The sequence below is a fragment of the Cupressus sempervirens genome, chromosome 11 (genome assembly GCF_028749045.1).
Source record: "Cupressus sempervirens isolate cs-2001-9-10 chromosome 11, ASM2874904v1, whole genome shotgun sequence".
Classification (NCBI taxonomy): domain Eukaryota; kingdom Viridiplantae; phylum Streptophyta; class Pinopsida; order Cupressales; family Cupressaceae; genus Cupressus; species Cupressus sempervirens.
In genome coordinates this window covers 252,876,744-252,891,853 of record NC_143128.1, presented here as the reverse complement: position 1 = coordinate 252,891,853, position 15,110 = coordinate 252,876,744, and the positions used below count along the sequence as shown (strand labels likewise).

At 35.1% G+C, this 15,110-nt stretch overlaps 1 protein-coding gene across 2 annotated transcripts in view; it reads right to left on the bottom strand.

The window, feature by feature from the left end:
* LOC149529105 (putative aldo-keto reductase 1) overlaps window positions 1-15,110 on the bottom strand; it is an 82,602-nt gene that overhangs the window by 63,361 nt on the left and 4,131 nt on the right. The window lies entirely within an intron of this gene.

Here is a 15,110-nt window from a genome sequence, read left to right as displayed (position 1 = left end):
TAAGCTTTTGCTTTGGCATCATCAATCTGATATTTTGCTTCAATTACTTCTTTGTTCACAGCTTCCACTTATTTTAGCTTCATAATGTGTTGTTACAATTGTCAAATTCATGTGACATGTAAGATGCTGTAATATGCTTGCTGAAATTGCCATTCTTCTTGGGTGTTTTATTCTATTTGCATTATTATTATCTGATATCTCTTGCACACTTTGGCCCTTAAATATAATGCATAGTCACTTGTCTTCACACTCTTTTCCTGATCAATAAATCCCAAATTTGAGAACAATCATGTCTCCATAACTCCATGCTCATATTATCAACAAGAAATTGACTAACAAAATGCTGTATATTCTTGATGTTTGCATGCTCCAAGCTGCCTACTATAGATGCATAATAGATGATTGTGTATAACATGCACCATCCTTGCTGCTGTAGTTGAAACATTATTTTTTATATCTGCTGAATAAGATTGTTTGGTGGTTCCAAATATTCCTGCCATGAATGAAAATTTGCATACTGGTTTAAAATATTCATGAAATATTTATGTTGTGCACCTGCATTTAATATATGTTTTAACCAGGGTAACATGACTCGCGGCGAGTCACGTGAGTCAGGCGAGTCAGCGAGCCGCACTGACCTCGCCGAGTCACAATGACTCGTGACTCGCGAGCAGCGAGTCATGAGGAGTGACTCGCGTGACTCATGTGACCCGGCCTGCTTGACTCGGCCGCGACAAGCATGAAACCGGGCCTTGAAAATATAATTTTTTACATGTTTTTTTATGTTTTTTTTTTACATATCTCACTCATATAACCCTAAAAGGGCTCCCATAATAGTCTATAGTGAAAAGAAGAAAGAGAGAGAGAGGTAGAAGAGAAATAGAGGTTTCTTGTTTTGCAACCAGCCGAAAGGAGGAGGAGAAAAGCTTGCATTTGTGACATTGGAGCTTGCATTTAGATCATCAAGGAGTTTATAGGAGCTCTTCTCAACACTTCCCAAAGCATTTGAAAGAGGTAAGACTTGATTGTTTAGATTTTGATGATTTTTTTGTCTATGCTTTTGGGTTTTTTGCATGAATTTTTTTTGTTTGTTTATGAGTTTTTTTTTAACTTTAGATCTTCATAAAATGCAATGCTGAAATGGTAATATTTGGTCTAAAATGTCTTATTGCAGCAACCTTTACATTGTTCCTTAATTAAGTCATAATGGCTTCTGGAGGTAAAAAACCCAAGCTCTCTAAAGGCAACAAAAAATATGAGTGTTGGAAGTTCACCACAGAATTTCCGGGTAGAAAGAGAACTCAAACAAAATGCCTATTTTGCAAAACTATTAATAGTGGGGGGATAAATAGATTAAAAGACCATATTGCTGGCTTACGTGGTCATGATATTGAGCCTTGTGGAACTGCATCTGTTGAGGCTCAACGTTTTTGTTATGTAGCCTTGGAAAAATATGAACAAGAAAAAGAATTTGAAAAAAAACAATTAAAAGAGTTAGCTTTGATTGGTTCTAGTTCCCTTCCACGCTCATTTGCAAATGTTTCTGAGTCAGTAGGCTGTGTTGGAGAAGGTTCCTCTCGTCCCCCCGATCGTCCTAGTGCTTCTGTTGCTCGTGCTTCTTCTGCATCTATTCCTTGCACTTCTAGTGATGCTACTGCTGCTGCCCCTTCTAGTAGTGCTGCTCTTCTTCGTCCTAGAGTCAAAAAATCTAGTAAGTTGGATAACTTTTTTGTACCGCGTACCACTCCTGGTGCACAACCCTCACTTGAGAGCATGGGCTGGAATAGGGAGATACATGAAGCTGAAGTAAGAGCAAGTTGCAAGTTTTGGTTTTTCTGCGACATTCCATTTATAGCAGCCAGGTACTTCAAATTTTCAACTTCATTTATATTTGATTGTTTTACGTTTTAAGTTTTAAAATTTATATTCAATTTTATACTTTTAACTTGATGTTAAAAATTTGAAATATGCTAATTAAAATGTTTTTATAAATGTAATAGGACTCCTTATTGGCAAGGGATGATTGATGCAGTTTCCATCTGTGGTACGGGGTTCAAAGCCCCCACTGAAGATGAGTTGAGTGGCCCCCTCTTGCTAGATATGGTTGAGGAGATGAAACTTGAGTTGGAGGACCACAAAAAAATTTGGAGCCAAAAGGGGTGTACCATCATGACAGATGGATGGACAGATAGGAGGTCCAAAACCCTCCTAAATTTTCTTGTTTTTAGCGGAGGTAATTCATCATGCTCTACTTCTTGAAGTCTAAAATTTAATGTATACTATTATTGAATAACGAAAATTTTGTTTTATTGAGTATTGATTCTTGATTCTTGAATGATAATTATTTTGTTTAATTTTCACTTTCAAGATCCACCATTTTTTGAGGTCCATAGACGCTTCCTCATGTGTGAAAAATGCAAAATTCTTATGTGAGACTATTGAGGAGGTCATAAGGGAGGTGGGGGAAGACAATGTTGTCCAAGTGGTGACAGATAATGCAACTAATTATGTTGCTACAGGTAAAATTTGAACTTCTAACTTTCTAAGTTCTACTTCTAAAAAATTTGTTTTAGTTTTTCATTAAATTTTGAAAATTAAAAGTTTTTTAATACATCAAAAAATTTCATTGTTTAGTAACTGATTTAAAATTGCTGCAAGAAAACTATTGATGGAGAGACACCCAAAAATCTTTTGGACTCCATGTGCCACCCATTGCATCGACCTCATGTTAGAGGATATTGGCAAGCTTGTATGGGTGAAATCATGTGTTACCAAGGCCAAAAATCTTTGTAAGTTCATCTATAATCATGTCTTGTCCTCAGCACTATGAGGAAATACACGAAGGGAAAGGAGTTGGCTCGTCCTGGTATCACAAGATTTCCCTCTAACTTTATCACACTAAAATCCTTGCTGAGTTCAAGGTTAGAGTTGAGGTGCATGTTTGTTGGTCCAGAATGGAGTTCCTCCTCCTTTGCGAGCAGCCCTGCAGGGATAGATGCAACAAAATGCATTTATGATGATGATGATTTTTGGGAGCCATGTTCGAAGATTGTGGAGGTAATTTTAAATTTAAATTTTAAATTTTAAAAGCTTAAGTCTTAAAATTTTATAAATTAATTTGTCTCATACATATTTTTTTTTTATTTTCATTGTGCAACTTTGCAAAGTTTCATCATTCACTAAATTGTTTTTTTGTTTAATTGTTTTGTAGATCACCAAGCCCCTTGTAGCCCTCCTACGAGTTGCTGATGGCAAGAAGCCCTCTATGGGCTACATTTATGAGGGCATGGATAGGGTCAAGGAGACTATTAAAGCCAAATATGTAGGAGTTGAGGAAAACTATGGCCCTATTTGGGACATAATTGATAGGAGATGGTGTTTACCGTACAGGTAAAGGAAATGAATGCATACAAACAATAGAACACGAACAGCAGAATAATATTAGTAAGTGAATGATGATTTACAATGATCCCAGATGGGATATAAATACTATCGCCGAACCTTCCCGAAGGAGTCCGTCGGCCACAAATATTCTATCCGCTACAAACTATTTACCGTCCGACCGTCGGCTACAGAAATACCGCCGGACCATCGGCTACAAAACACCACCGGACCGTCCAGTCGGCTAACAGATGGCAAAATCAGCTTCATAAGCCCATCCACGCAACAACCTATTACCTCAATCCGGCATACCGTTTCCTTGATGATTTCAAGGCAGATGAGGAGGTTCTTAGTGGCATATACACAGTGGTATCGAAGATGTCCCCTAATCCCACAGATATATTGCTTGAGATGGATGCCTATAATAATGCATCAGGGCCCATTTTTTCAAGTCAAATTTGCAAAGAAGGTCGTACAAAATTGCAGCCAGGTAAAGATTGCAGCTTAAGCCTTATACAATCTAGTTTATAAATTTCTAGCTTTAAACTTAAAGTTCAAATTTTGAAATGAGACTAATATTTTTTTGTTTTCCTTTTTTCAAAATTCAGATAGATGGTGGCAAATGTTTGGGCCTTCAACCAAAAACCTTCAGCAAATTGCCATCCGCATTTTGAGCCAGTCAAGTAGCGCTTCTAGATGTGAGCGCAACTGGAGCATGTTCGAGCACATCCACTCGAAGAGGCGTAACAGGTTGTCTGTGCAGAAAATGAATAATCTTGTCTTTGTGCACTACAACCTGCGCATTAGGATCAGGGAGATTTTGGATAGTGACACCTCTCCGATTACTCTAGAGGAGGTTGATCCAGAGTCTGATTGGATCGCTGAGGCTACCGATCCTGTCTTTGATGATGAGGACCTACAGTGGCTTGACCAGGCAGATAGAGAGGGCCAAGCTGAGGATGTGGCTATGTCAGCAGAGGACCAGAGAGCTCCAGTTGTTCCTAGTGGCAGCTCATAGACATTGGCAGAGCTAGAGGCAGAGAGTAGAGTTGATCCTAGAGGCACCTCACGAGCTGATGCTATGGCTACTGAGACATCCAGGACCTACCTTAGACGCCTTACTAAGAGGCATTTTGTAGATTATACTGAGCCTGAGCCTGAGGTTGAGGCTGAGGTTGGGGATGAGGATGAGGATGACAATGATGATGAGGATGACAATGAGGATGAGAATGATGATGAGGACTCCGACTAGGAGCCATAGCTGTAGACTTATAGTCTTGTTTTAACTTTTTGTTTAACAGTTTAACAGTAACTTAATATATGATCAGCATTTGGAACATTTGAATTTGATGATGACTATTGAATCTTGATCTGTTAGATTTCATAATGCATAAATGATAATACATATACATTTTGATGGTTTGCATGGATTTATCTTAGTTTGACTTTAATTACTAGTAATATAGTATTTACTTTAAGCAATTTACCTTTGTAAGTTTGTAACTTTGTAGTTTGTAGTATTGTACATATGTAATCGATGTTTGACTTTTAAGTTTTAAGTTTTTAACTTTAAGTATGTGGCATGTGCATTATGATCAAATTATCTTCTATTTAATGATGTTATTGTGTCTTTACGCTTTATTCAATAATGGGTGCATGGAATGTTCTTTAAATCCTAAAAAATCTCAAAATTTCGAGGTTTTTTCACTTTGCCGAGTCACCGCCGAGCTGGGTCACGAGTCAATTTACCCTTGCCAAGTCCGAGCCGAGTCCGAGTCTCGTTACACTGGTTTTAACAATATTGTATGCAGTTATCCATCTATATTGCAGCTGTGACTTCATTTTCAAGATTGTTAGTGTGAACTCCATTTCACGTTTGATTAATGCTAGCTGTTGTAAAAAATATATTTCCATTTTCAGCATTCCTTGCTATAGATGAACAGTAACTCTGTATATCAAAAACGTTTATGACTGTAAGACAAAAACACTCATGCCTTATTGCATTAATTGCTGTAGCTTTATTCAGTTTCAGTACATATCCTGAATCCTTCCATAAAATCTTCGTTGTTTAACACCTTTTTATTTTCTTCCATTCACCAAAATGCATGATGGCTTATGCTTCCATATACACACTTGTGTCGCTTCAACTACTGATATCTTTAATGTATTACTTTATTTGAAGAAAAAAAAAATCGTGACTTCTCTTCTGTAGTTCTTATATCTCTAAATTAGAAATTGAATTATTCACACTATTTCTTTTATCATCTTTAAATATTCAATGTCATTTTGCAGCTTCTTCGGATCTGTTTTGTGCTGATTATTGACTCTCTGTTTGAACTATAATGTGCTTCTCCCATGTAGCCTTCCCCACTTTGCTTATTGAATATTTCTATACTGCTGCAATTTTTATCATTTTTCAGCTGTAAGGTCTCAAGTCAGTAACAACTTGTTCCTCAAACAGCATTTTTACTCTATGATCTGCTTATCTTTCTGAAATTGTGAGTTTCTCTGAGCTGAGCCGTGCATGCCCTGCTGTATTTAGTCTTCCAACTGGTGAAGATCTACTTCTTGTAACCATCATTATTGTCATAAATTCCTCCATTTAGTCTCTAAACTGTTCTGTAGCAGCAACCAAACCTTGCAAATTTATCATTACATAGTTCATCTAATCTTGATAATTGAGAATTGACGTTCTTTACATTTCATGTCATATTCTGCCTATATACTTGTAAAGCTCCAATTCCTCCAACTTGTAAACTAAGAATTTCATAAGTCCTCCATGATTTGACTGAAAGATTTCATACCTGTATCTGCACATGAAACAAACTTATTAGCATAAACATGTTTTATTTTTCAGATTTCTCTGTTGCCTTTTGTCTTTTAGTATAGTTATCTGAATAACCATGTTGGAGGAACAGCAGAGTATAGATGACTGGAAAGATTTGCTCAATTCATATGAACTGACCCATCTCTTCTTTCATTTTTGCAGGTTTATTCGCAGACGGAGATGCATGCTCAACCCTTCAACATTCAGCACAACAAATCTTCTGTTCAGGCAATGGAGCCTTTCCTCTTATCTTCTTCAGCACTTTTCTATTTATACAATGTGTTTATTCAGATATTATGTTAGGAGCTAAGAACCCTTGTGTGATATCTGAATGCATTGTATTTAAGTACTATGTACAGCGTGAACACTTTGTACCTTGTCAAAACAGTTTTGAAAAGTCAATAAAAAATGTATTGTTTTGGTACTTGTTTTCTGAATAAAAGTGATCATTTTTCTTGTTTACTGATTCCTGTACTTAACTTTCTGCATTCTTTCCATTCTGTAATATGTATTCTCAGCAACTAAAACACACTTAGCCAGCACATGACATAGCAATTTAGGAGGTATGTTAAATTGGTAACAATAATATTATAATAAAGTGAAAATATAAGAATATCTTTTATCCCACATTGGGGAGAAAAGTAAGTGAGCTCCTACAAGAAAAGACTAAAAGGGGCATGAGAAGCTCTTTTCTTATCATCTAATTATTGTCATTTACATTTGATGAGTAGTGTGGAGCCAAGGGTTTCAACATTTGCCACTAGAGAATGGAGTTATTTTGTGTGCCTCCATTTGAGTTGGTGAAATACCTAGTGAATTTGGTATTGGGAGGATATCATATAGGTGTTCTATTTGAGCATATTGGTGAAAGACCCTTCAAGGGGCTGCAATTGTTGGGGAAGACAACTCAGTCTTTTCATTGTGTCAAATTTGTGGCCTAGGACCAAAGTTGTGGAGTAAAATTGAAAGAATAAGTTGGATGTTGTTACAATAACTTGCTACAGTAACACCGCTATAGTAACTTGCTACAGTAACGCTACTATAGTAACGCTGCTACAAAAACGTTGCTACAGTAACACTGCTACAGTAATGCCGCTACAATAATGCCACTACAGTATCGTTGCTATAATGTTGTCGCTATAGTGATCTGCTATAGTAATTCGCTATAGTGTTGTTACTGCTACAAGAACTCACTACAATAAAAATCCAGGTTCTCTTGAACAGTTTCTAGGTTCTTATCCATTTCGTTTTGCATTGCATGGAGGATAGATTTGAATATCTTAGGGCATGTGTAACAATTTAAAAATCATTTGTAATCTGATTTATATCAGAGTTTTACATCAAGATTTGTTGCCCTAATATCTTATTGATGTAGATGCATAGTTTCTCATTTATTGCCAATGCTCTATATTTCAAAAGAAATACAAAAACATTTGTTGTTGGTTGTTTGGAGTTTTGCAAGCGTATCAATTAAAGTTTGGCATATATATATATATATATATATATATATATATATATATATATATATATATATATATATATATCCCTTGTGTGCAAAGTGTTAGACAAAATTCTCAAGTTAGCAATCAGGAAATAAAAATCAGAATTGCACGAGATATTATAGTGGTATTAGAGCTTGCTTGCAAAATGTTTGACAAAATGTCAAACAACTAAATTAGAGAAGAATTTGGTGTTTGACGAAGTTATAACCAATTGGGATTATTATAGGAGTTGCAAGAAGAGTGGGTTTAACCATGGAGGAAACTTCATAGTTAACCGCACTCAAGCTGTAATAATACTAGGATGGGTAACCTCCCAAGAAGTCCCTGTACTTCACCTTTATTAGCATCATTATTGAAAAACTCAAATTTGGCAATAATTTGACAAGTCCAAAAGTTTTGAAAAACTCAGAATCGCCAAAAAATCAAAAATAAATCGGCACTTTTATCTAACATTTAAACATATATTATTTCTTAAAGTATTCTGAAAAACACACATATACAGAAAATATCCCAAATGGATATTTGCTCTACTGCTGCTATAATATTTAATTATATAATTATATTTTCCAATAGATTTTTTTTTGATCTTATAGAGGTAGATAGAAGTTGCAGAAGAATGTTGTTTCTTTTTGTATTTTTCAAAATATAGGAATTACAATGAATAAATAACAGTAATTGACAAAATAGAAGTGATAGAAATCATATTCAGCAATACATACTAATGTGGAAATGATTCTAAAACCATACCGACAAAATTTGATTTATTTCAGAATTGTAACAATACAGATATGCTTCAAACAAGGTTGATGCAAGCTGAAAATGGGATCCAGGTGAGCTGCTATAAAGAACGCCAGGCTGAACCAAAGTGGCCGCCTTCCCTAAAAATCTACTGCCTGCAAAGTGTGACTACAATATTAGAAATCAATCCCTTGCCTTGATCAAACTGTATGCATAAGAACCTTCCAATCTGATCTTGTTGAGGGCTAGTCCCAACAAATCTGCTCTCAACACTAGGGTTTGCGTCCTAGGTGAGGAATGCTCTTCTAGAGCAATGGCATCCAAAATAAGTTGACAAAATGATAAAAAATACTCATCTTTAGGTTGCCTTCTCCTTATATCTCCTCTCTAAGGCAATTCGAACCCTAAAGTGGATTTCATTTGAACTTTATAATATAACATTATTTTCTCAATAAAGGCGTCCAAATAGAAGGAAATCATTACTTTATTAATGACAAATAGCTCCAAGCATCAAATAAGTCCCAACAAGTGATAATCAAATACTAGAGACTAAGCTCTTTCCAACAAGCTATCACACATAGGCAAATTGATCCAAATGGAGCCAGAAAACTCCTTATTATTCCAAAATGGCTAAACACTTAGCCTTATTTAAATTATTAAAATGCTAACTTAGGAGAATATTTAAATATATTAAAATATTTCCCAAGTATCCAAGGAACAACCCAAATACCTCTAAAACATGAAACTGAGTTTGTCACTTGCCTATGATTGATGCCAGACAACCTAGGCCAACTGGCAGTCACACCCTCAAATCTAGGGATGCTTCCAAAATATAGGGAACATACCCAAATCTCTTGAAATTGAGACCAGGGGGTGATCTCATAGAGCCTCAACTCTGGAAGCATCACCACCTCCTAAAAGGTAAGAATCTCTCCTACAATCAAGGAACTACCCCCTAAAATCAAGGAACTGCTCTCAACTGATCTACGACTACCTGTAATACCAAATCCAGACACTAAAAACTTTGACTAAGTCCCTGATCACCACTATTAGCCTACGAGACTCCATAATAGGCTAACTCTCATGTCACACTAAAAACTTTGACTAAGTCCCTGATCACCACTATTAGCCTACGAGACTCCATAATAGGCTAACTCTCATGTCACTACTAGACAAAGCTAAAAAGGGGACATGACAAACATATACTAATTTGAGATTTCTATCATATATTAATCAAATTTTTGAATTAAATAAATAGCAATTAGAACTTAGCAAATGAACATAGAATTATAAACCTATAAAAATTAGAGAATCAAATCTATATTTATTGATCTAAAATCATGAGTCATAAATCTATATTTACTCATAATAATCTATATTCGTATATTTACATATATATATATATTAATAAGTATTTATTAACATAATTTGTTTCATAAACATCCATTTACAATTTTATCCCTCAACTAGCATGCAATTAAAAATCATAAATCTATTAACTATAAGTATTTTATTTCATCATAAATGAAATTATGAATCTATATAATTATAAAATTATTTACAATATAATTTATTTATTTATTAAATACGTTTGGACTATTTATTTCATAAATGGTAATAATAATTAGTTTATTCTGTATTAAATAAAATTTAGTATTTTATCATATGAATTTAAAAAATACTAAATTAATATTCTTGCTAGTACCATAATATCATCGAAGTTGCAAATGTGCAATGATAGTATAGAGATTCTATAGGTCTCTGTCTCAAACCTTCGTTGCTAGTCTTATTCTTCTTTCTTGGTCTCTTTCTTCCGTCCATGTGCTATTGTGAATGACACAAAACCCTAATAGTGCCTACAAACGACAAACTCATGATGTTTTTGTGGAATATATCATGCAACCTGGCAGTTTATTCTTACAAATCGCAATGATTTTTTAGTTAAATTCATTGCCGGTTTATTATGCGTTTATACCAAACACTCTTTTTTTGTGCAAAATCTTGCGATACTAGCAATATATCGCCGTTATTTTAAACTATGGTTAGCATCACCTAGATCCAATGAGTGCTAAGTGTTCCATTTATTCTCATGTCAGATGAGTTCATGTGAATCACTACTCATGAAACATGGGTCAATGAGCTTGACTCAAAAACTACACAATTAAATCCTGATAGCAATATCACAATGTGACTTCTTGTGGAAAAACATCTCCTACTTATCAAAGGATCAAGTAGTTAAAATGGGACAAGGGGTTGATTTCCTTGTTTAGCATCAAGCTATATCTCATAAATGTGATGTGTTCAAGCAAGTAGAATATGCTCAGCTACGAGGGATGCCATTTTGGAGGTAAAGAATGAGATGCTTGGGTATGTGAGATCCATATTTTGCTTGAAGGTGGATGATAATCAAAAGATAATCATGGAAGAACTTCAAAGAAAAATGAAGGAGATTTACTTTGTTGAGGAAAATCCTCTTATGTTTGAGCATCTTGATGCAGCTGCAAAATTTGTGGGCTTCATAACTTTGTGTAACACACCTAATTGGAAAAGATCTTGTTCTACCTACACTAGTGTGGTGGGCAACTATGAGTATAGACTTGGTTTGATGCCAAGTGTTCCCATGGAGATGATTAATGAAATTGTGTCTAGGTTCATCAAAAATGAGAAAGCATATGTGGCATAAGATCACAATTCCCAACATGATGAGGTGGCATAGGTCCACATGGTTTTGAATTCATTCATTGGTTGATTAATAAATGCCTTAATTTGATTGGCCTATTGGTGCCAAATGGCACAAGCTCGTGTCCCTTATTTTGTGATTGGTCCATGGTTTCTTTTGAGTTTTCCTATTGGTCTACAAGGTGGTGGCTTTGCCTATATATGTTCTCTTCTTATTGGTCCAAGTGTCATTGATCCTTATCCAATTGTTGTGGAGTTGAATTTTTCTCATTGGTCCAATGAGGCACTGTAATTTTCTGGTTGGCCCACATGGTGGTGCTTAAATGTAATTGGGTGAACGTTTAATGCTTGTTGCAGGTACTTATGGAAACCCTAATCAAGGTTTGTAGGATTTAATTTGGGCCATTGATTCTAATTTGATCTCAATCGTTCATTGTACTTGAGCTCCCTATATAAGGACTACTCCCCTCATTTGTAAAAGGGAGATGTTGGAGAATTGTTGCAAGGATAATACTAAATTTTCTCTACTTATCATTGTTGTGTTTTGCATGGTGATAGATGTGATCAAGTTTGTGTTATTGCATGGTTATCTTCATCCTCATTTAGAGTACATTTTCATTTCAAAGTTGCTTTCCATTTCAAGTTATTGAGAGAGAGTAGAGTAGTATTTGCTTTAAGTGATTTAGTTAATTGAATAAGAGTAATTGTGGATGTTTACTTGAATGACTCAAACAAATCTAGGCCACTAGCTTCTTATGGATTGTAAGAGTGCCTTGTGTGGTTAGCCGATGAATGTTAATACTTAACTTGTAACATACTAGTTTCTAATAGTCAATTTATCCATTATTTAAATGTAATACCTTTACAATCTTAACCAAATGAAAGGAGTGACAATTATAACAGTTATTCTACACATTCACATGAAGGGGAATTACGAGTTTAACTATAACATAAAATTCATGACTGAAGAAATAAACTAACATTCCAATTCTAGGTTCACATGAAATACAGCTAAAACTACCATATCTATTGCATTTCCATCTCACAGTTAATCCATGTAACTGAATGATGACATCTAATATAAGGAAATAAGAGAATTTAAATACATGACTATGTATCAAATAAAAATGCAAAAACATGAATAAGTACCCAAGAAAATGCAGATAATGTCCCTGAGTTGTGGAAGTCTTGGCATCTGGAAGAGAGGAGAAGCATTCCATGGGCTTATCCTCCCAACCGTGGACCCTTAAGTATCCCACACAATCTCTACCGAAAGAGGCCCTCCCTACCCTGGGATTAGGCTTGGGACACCACTGTCCTGCCACTAAGCATCCTGGTGTTAGAGTGTCAACCAGTTAATTGATGAGGCTATGAACACCTCCCATCAACCTATCTTCTAACTGCTAGCACTCTGACCTCTAGTGATCACAACAACAATCATGCCACTAACCTACCTTGGCCAAGGATTTTGGATGGGCATTATATAAGCTAGATCACCCACCGCTCAACTTGACAACAAGAAAATATACAATGGACTACTATGAGCTGACTTAGTTATTTAGATTTGAGCAATGTTACTGATTTATGTTTACTTTTTCTTGCAGGGGTATTCCCATTCACACCCTTCATCTCGACTATGTTGGTCCTCATGGATGAATTCCTAGGTGATTCCTTAAGTGATATATGATATCTAAATATAGACACTACCATCTTATTATGCCCAAATTGGCCTGTGGCATTACAAATGAGAAATATAGTTCTTTTAAGATTGATCCAATGTCATACAAGTGTTGCACTCATTTCAGAGGTATATTGACAATACCCATGTATGAGTTAGCACTCTTTGACAAAGATTCTTTAGATATGCACAATCATACTCGACGTGTTTTCAGAAACATATTCTTTCCATCAACATGATGGCTCCTTTGTATATCAGTATAGGAGAAAAACAAAAGAATAAATACATAGGTTGTGAATCATTCCAAACTCTGAATTAAAGAAATATATTAATACCTTCTTTGATAGGCAAATCAGATAATTCTAATGTTTGATTTTTGAAAAATATAAAGAAAAAATCAGAGTATAAATCATGACCTGAAGAAGGTAGAGCTTGACTTGAGCACTGTATGCAAATAATTAATGCTGAAAATGTCAGCACTCCCGTGCAAGAATAATCGTGAGCCTTCATCCTGTATATGGATGCTAGATGTCTTAGCCAAAAACCACCTCTCTTAGAGTAATCACTATAATTGAATACACAATAGCTTTGGAATAAGAACAGAAGCTATGGGCGAATAGATGATTCACAGCAAGGAGCACAAAGTAAAACTTGAACTGCAGACCCAAGTGGGGGAAGTAATAATAATAACCCATCACTCAGAGGTGAGCATAGAAATGCAAAGGCTCACCGAATGTATGCTTAGTTACGCAAGAAGTCTGAGGTGGCAAGGCGCTCAACAAGGTGATCGGCTCAAAAAATATAAATAAATTACAATGAACCATTTTACAATTATAAGGCCCAATGGAATAATAATTATGAAAGAAGTCCACGCATGAAATAATATTAAACCTTAGCCAAGGTGAAACATAATAAAAGCTTCAGCTTCTTAATGTTTTAATATGAAGACATTGTCGTACTTACCTATACTCATATATGTATGTACACATATATGCATATATGCATAAGTCCTTAACATAAGTATTTTATGTATACCTTTGAAATAGGCGTGTACATCTTAATTGACTTACGCATATATATGTATGTATGTATGTGTGTATGTATCATGGTGTCGTTATATTAAAACATGCTCTATACAACGGAAGGTTCTTAAATTATGAAGGTAAAAAATTTATTAATGCTTAGTGGTTTTCCTGTATCATTTGATGATTATGATAACTGGTTAGCTCATGGTAGTCCAAGGTTTACTCTTGCTTGCCAAATCATCAATCCTTAGTCGAAGTGGTAGATTCCATACCGAATGGTTCATCAGTGGATTTGGTGCCCCATTCCTAATTCCCATTTTGGCAATACTTCCCCACTTCATTGTGCTCCTACAAAAAGGAAAGGTCCCGAAGTAATAACATATTTCCATGATTTCAACATATTAAATAAATTTCAAAATGTCACAAACATTTTCAAGTTTCATAATATTCATTTTCAATTTCAAGCATAACGATTAACTATCATTTCATATGAAGTTCAAGTATAACAATTAACTAACATGTCATATGAAATAATAACGAACAACGAAAATTTCATTTCACATGATCAAAATATCTCAACAACTTTACCAGTCAACTGACTTCACATGAATTCTCAACGGCTAGGAGATTATTTTAAATTAGGCAAAAAGATTGGGATGTAACATAACTTCAATTGGTATTGAGTCTTTAATTTGTATCCATTTGATGGTATTGAAGAGATGTCAATGTGAAAACCATTTGAGTACACCTTAGAAGCTTGCACTAGGTGAGTCAAGTCATTGATTAAGCTCCATCTAGTAGAGTCCAAGCCATTCAGAAGTCCTTGCAGTCAATCTTAGGTATAGAGGTAGTAATCAAGTTTAAGTAAGTTAAGCAAGCAAGTGCTGAAAACCAAAAAACAATATTTCCGTTGCACATTGTAAAGCCATATCTTTAGAAGTGCATTGTCAAATATTGAGAAACAATGTACATCCCCAAGTGTTTACCAGCATATCACATCATTTCACTGAGCAAGTAACCACGATTAATGGAACCTTGAAGTATTCGTATGATCTTATATTGCAAGCTTAGCATGAGGGATGACTTTATTCAAGAGATAATTGGGTATTTAATGCTTCACTCTGAAGCATTGAGTATTTGATTCTGTATGTTGTAGTGGAACAAAACTCACTTTAACAAAGGGCAGACTCAAAATTATTTTTCTTGTCAATGTCTTTGCAAGTGTGCGTCGTGAACAAACAGCTGTTATTTGTTGCAAAACCCAAAGTATGTTGTCACAG